This window comes from Azolla caroliniana, unplaced genomic scaffold (assembly GCF_043228905.1).
Source record: "Azolla caroliniana isolate FFs.n. ecotype wild unplaced genomic scaffold, voAzoCaro1.0.p SCAF_6, whole genome shotgun sequence".
Lineage (NCBI taxonomy): Eukaryota > Viridiplantae > Streptophyta > Polypodiopsida > Salviniales > Salviniaceae > Azolla > Azolla caroliniana.
Window position 1 is genome coordinate 697,431 of NW_028230441.1, and position 5,855 is coordinate 703,285.

At 44.8% G+C, this 5,855-nt stretch overlaps 1 pseudogene; it reads right to left on the reverse strand.

Moving 5' to 3' along the window:
• Positions 1-3,474: 3,474 nt before the first annotated feature.
• Positions 3,475-4,823, reverse strand: LOC147862407 (3-ketoacyl-CoA synthase 4 pseudogene; annotated as a pseudogene).
• Between the last annotated feature and the right edge of the window lie 1,032 nt (positions 4,824-5,855).

Sequence of the window (5,855 nt, forward strand, 5' to 3'; positions counted from 1 at the left end):
AAGACATTGGCAACCAAATGGAAAGTTTGATTTAAGAAAAAGGGCACAAAAGATATGGCATGTAGGTGGAAAAAGGCCTATTGGCAATGTAATGACAATATAATTCAATTTAAATCCTTTTGAAACTTCTTCTTCATCATCATCTCTTCAGTTTAGAGCTAGAGCTCTCATTCCTTAAAGATTACTCATATTCTTGGCTACTAAATGGTCAAGCCTTACGCATTTCATCTTAAGAACATCCTTGGTTAACTTGTTAATACAAAGGCAACAAGCATGTCAACCCCCATCTAGAATGGGGAGACATGATAAGTATGCTTAGATCATCAAGGTCATACCAAATTTTAGGAGGGAAGGGGATGTTGAGATATAGACACGTAAGAGTATACTACAAGCGTTGGGTTTATGCTCAATTATTATGAGGTAACGATCGAATAAAAGACCACAAAACACACACGATGATACAATAAAGATGACACAAGATTTAACATGGAAAAACCCTCAATGAGGGAAACAACCACGGGACAAAGTCCAAAATAATCCACTATCAACAAAGAGGATACAACACAAATACAAGCTCTACCTCTAGATACACTAGAGAAAAGTAGAGATATGTTACATGTAGCAAAATACTATGAGCAAAGATGGGTACAATAATCCAAAGAAATGATAACTAACTCACAAACATGTGAGTGAAAGACAAGAGAGAATAAAAAACTAGATGATAAAGCCCATAAGTCGAAGTAGTAAGAGTGTAGATCTCACATTGAATAGTGAATGGAAGGTAGAAGAGTTGAACACCAAACTTGTTGTTTTTCGTTCTCTTTTCTTCACTACCTCTCTCTCTTTTCCACTCTCTCTCCTTCTCACTTTCTGTCTCGTTTTCTACTTCTTATACGTCTCAAAGAAAACGGTCGTTTTGTTTTGTTTTCCCTCTTTTTTTCTTTACAGACTCACACACCCAAAAAAACTTTACATTGTCCATTTTCAAAAATAATAAACGGGTAACAGTTACTAAAGAAAGAAACGTTCGTTTTGTTTCTTACTACTACTACTAATAATAACTATTATTAAAAGAAAAAACCCAAATGGTCACATTAACAATCTCCCCCTCCAGTCACACAAGGAGAAGATTCCTTGTGTCTCAATTCATCTCCATTCCGGCAAGCTTGGCACATAGCTCAAGCTTCTCCCTTGGAACCACCTTTGTTAGCATATCAACAACATTGTCATCTGTATGAACTTTCTCTAACTGCAACATTTGTTCCTCGATTGCCAATCGTAACCAATGATACCTTAAATCGATGTGTTTTGTCTGTGAATGATACATTGTGTTCTTGCTTAGGTCCATTGCACTTTGATTGTCACAAAAAACCACATAAATTAACCTTTTCATCCAAAGCATTTCTTTGCCAGCCTCAGTTGCCACTATGTATTTAGCCTCCGTAGTGGACAAGGCAACACACTTTTGAAATTTGGATTGCCAGGATATGCTTTAAACAAGTTCTCATAGCTTTAATGGGAGCATGAACTATCTTAACCATGCGCAGTTGTTCTATTTAGTTTTACTGGGCTAGTGTTTTTTATGGGTTTTGCTCAAAAGTTTGCACATCTAGCAATTTAAAATCTCGTTGGCGAATAGAGTTCCAAATGGGTAATAGATGTGGTCGTAGCATGCCTTCTTATCTTGCCATGGCATTGCTTGTTATTACTTTTCTATTACCTTTGGAATTTTGGATATTTGAACATCATTGGTTCAATATTGCCATGACATAGTACATAATAGGTATTTCTCATTGGTAGGTGTTGAACAAATAGATGAGAGGATGTGAGTGGATTGGATTGGATGAGAGGCTAAAGAACGAGTGGTCATATTAGTGGAAGATGAGTGGATTGGGTCGGGTAAGAGAGGATAAGGATGATGAGAGAGGATGCAGATTAGTTTAGGTGAGAATGGACTCTTTGAATGAGTGGGAATGGAGGAGACAAGGAAACACGAGGAAAGATGAGAGGGGATGAGACTCGAGAGAGTAAAAAAACAAGCAAAAGTATAATACCAAGGCTTATCATAATTTGGTGTTGATCAAATATGGGGGACACCCTTTTATCCATTTTGACCTCTAAAGCCTTTTGAACACTTCACATCCTCGCAATTTACACAAAATAACCTTCAATCATGTGCGTGGTGGGAGTCTATGACACCACCATCTTGTCTATCATACATTCAATGATGATGGTATAGGTCAACAATGTTAGTTGAATGACTTATTCATGTATGCGAGGTTCCTGACTTATCTATTTATTACCATTTTAACGGAATTGTTAACATTTCCAAATATTTCAGAGGGGTTTATCTCTGTGTACGAGGGCAGCTTTTGTCAACATATGGACAATGCATGGATTGATCATTGTTTCTTGGGTGTACCTTTTCCGCGGCCCATGAATCCAATTTCCCACAAGCAACCAAGCTAGAACATGGAACTTAACTAACTCCTTGTATAAAAGGGTAGATATATTTGGTCAATGTTGTTTTTTTTCTTTGGGGTGGGGGGGGGGGGGGGGGGGAGGGGGACGTGGGCTATTATAATATTGGAATGGAGGGCACTATGTACATATAGAGGGCGTTATGTGGTTGGCTTTCTCACCTATAGATGGCTGGACGGTGTCCATTCCATTTTTGGGATCAATTTATTCCCGATTAGTACAGTAGCTTTCTCGAACCAAGTTCACAATCAACAGATAGATACGTATAAAGAATACGAACATGACTCAGAAGAGGCACGCCTCCTAATTTGGTTTGGTCTGGTAATGAAAGTACATACATATGTATGTATGGACTAGTTGGGGAAAATAATGTAAATGTAGGGCGACAGGGAAGGGAGGCATTTCCAGGGACCAGAATGTCTACAAAAATGACGAGGGCTACCCACACGCTTATCGGTAATACAAAAAATAAAATAAAAATGGAAACAAGAATACACACACACATACACACTCACTCACTCACAACTCCTGAGTCCACCTCTCTCATGTTAAACAGTGACACACATACACTGCAAAAAAGTCGTAGCTTCTTTTTCAGATTAAAAATTGAATGTGTATTTATTATGTAGCATTATATATATATATATATATATACACACACATAGAAGAATTACATACTAAGAAGCACAGAGACAGAGTTCAGGAAACTGATTATGAATACTGCACAGAGAGCTTCTCCTAAAAACATGGACTTCACGTTACAAAACCAGATAGAGCGTTAATAATAATAATAAAAGAAAAGTACGCGTGGGCGTGATATTGTGGGATGGGATGGGATGGGAAAAACAGAGAGGGTAGGGTGTACATGAAGAAGCTGATAATGAATGATGATGGAAGGAATAGATTGGTGAGTGAGTATGTAATTAGGAGGTATTAGGTGGTGGTGGTGGTGGATCGATCATTGCATGAAAGGGTGGGTCGTGGCCTTATAATTTATTGCTGGTCATCCTCCTCCTGGTCAAGGTCGGCAAGGGAGACGGGCATGTGGGCAATAGAGTCATCCCAGCAGGTGGAGATGCTGCTGGGGATGGTGTAGAGCGCCCTCAAGACGGCGCTGTTGCATTTGAAGCCGCTGCCCAGCCCGATCTGCCACACCCGGTTCCCCTTCTTTATCCTGCCCTTGGCTTCCTCGTACGACAGCTCGTACCAGACGGAGGAGGAGGAGATGTTGCCGTAGCGGTACAGCGTCATGTGAGACGGCTCGCTCATGGCCAAAGGGAGGTCCAACGCCGCCTCCATGGCTCGGATGACCGCCTTCCCACCCGCGTGGATGCACACGTTGTCGAAGGCGTCCTTGAACTTGGGTACGTACGATGCCTCCTGCTGCTGCTGCTGCTGCTGTACGGCGCCGCCCTTTCCCTTGCCCTTCGTTTTCTTCATCTTCTGCTGCTGCTTCAGAAGGCTGAGCCTCCGAGACAGGAGGTTGGCATAGTACAAGGCGATCTCCCTCAGCGGAAGCACCTTGGGGCCCAGCAACCTCATGTTGTGCTCCAGCGCCAGGGCGGCGCAGCGCATGAGGTCTTTGGACAGCCCCACGCCGACGACGCCCTGCTTGTCCTCCTCCTGGAAGACGCAGTGGTAGGCGTTGTCGTCGGCGCCCATGTGGGAGCGGGCGGTGTGCACGATCTCGTACTTGGAGCGGCGGCGGTGGGAGCGGCGGTTGGAGAGGAGGACGGCGGAGCCCCCGACGCGGAAGATGCAGTTGGTGACGAGCATGGAGCGGTCGTTGCCGTGGTACCAGGAGCGGGTGAGGTTCTCGGTGCTGAGGACGAGGGCGTAGGCGCAGGAGCGCGGGTTGGCGAGGAGGACGCTGCGGGCGAGGTCCAGGGCGAGGATGCCGGCGGAGCAGCCCATGCCGGAGAGGTTGAAGGACTTGACGTGGGGGCCAAGCCCATAGCGGTTGACGACCATGGACGTGATGGAGGGGGAAGGGGAGAAGACGGAGCAGTTGGAGACGAGGACGTCGATTTGGGAAGGGTGGAAGGGGGAGGGGGAAGGGCGGAGGCGGAGGCGGGAGAGGAGCTCGTCGATGGCGCCGAAGAGGACGTCGTGGCACTCGTGGCGTTCGTGGGAGATGGAGATGCGGGGGGGCAGGAAGTGCAGGGATTGGGGGAGGGCCGTCAGCTGGCTCACGCCGGAGCGGGACAGGATCTTGCGCTGGAAGTCCAGGCTCTTGGCGTCGAAGGAGCCAGAGAGGCGGGAGTACTCCATGAAGCAGGAGAAGGGCGTCCGGTTCATTGGGGGCGGCCGGTAGCAGCCGTAGTCCACAATGTACACACGCCTCCTCCCTATCATCAACCAGACCACGGCTGTGGCTGTCGTTATCACCGTCACCATCATCATCGCTGCCGTGGTGGGTACAACGTCGTCCTTCATCATCAGTTGCCCAACCCTCGCCGCCGCCGCCGCCGCCATGAGAAGTGGTAGAAATGCCATCATGTACATACACACGTACTTACGGAGTGTCTATTATTACCACCGTGCGCACTTCCTCCAGTCTAGTCGACTCGCTTAGTACACACAGCAGAGAGTGACAAGCACGGCAATAAATATCACATCAGTTACTTATTATATTATATGTACATACTTGGTTGACTTAGGTCCTACTCTTTCTCCTGTTAACATACATACATACATACTACCGCTGCTAGTTTGGGTACATATTCCTCTGTTACATACATATGATGATGATATACATATGTGTTGTATCAGCATGTATGTCTCTCCCTACCTGCCTACGACATTGTGTAGTGGTTGGTGTTTACTCGTATCGTTGTAGCGTTGCTACTGATTTATATGTTGGTTTTGTTGATCGATTCAATTTGTATGTATTTCTGACACTGACTGCATTCAATGTGCTTGCTGTTCTGCTCCTTTCTCTTTCTCATTCATACGACGACGACTACCACCTACTCCTCTTTGCGTGTATATATATTATATAATATGTATATACATACATATACCATGTGTGTGTGTGTGTGTGAATCGTAATGTACGCGCGCGCGTCTGTGCATGTGCATGTGTGTTTGTGTGTGTTTTTGGTCCTCTAGGGTTAGAAATAATATATATACATACACAATTAACACCACCACCATATTTATTGTTAGGCTTCTTATCGTAAGTAAGTAAGTGTTGCCGTTATTGCTCGTAAATCGTTGGTTTTTTTGTAGAATCGCAAGTGTGAATGGAACTAACTTCCAAGGTAAAATGAATGATCCCCCCCCCCCTCCCCCCAAACACCAAAAGAAAAAAATACAAATACAAAATAATAAACCCCAACCGCGAAGGTTCATATGTACCTAAGGGTATGTTCA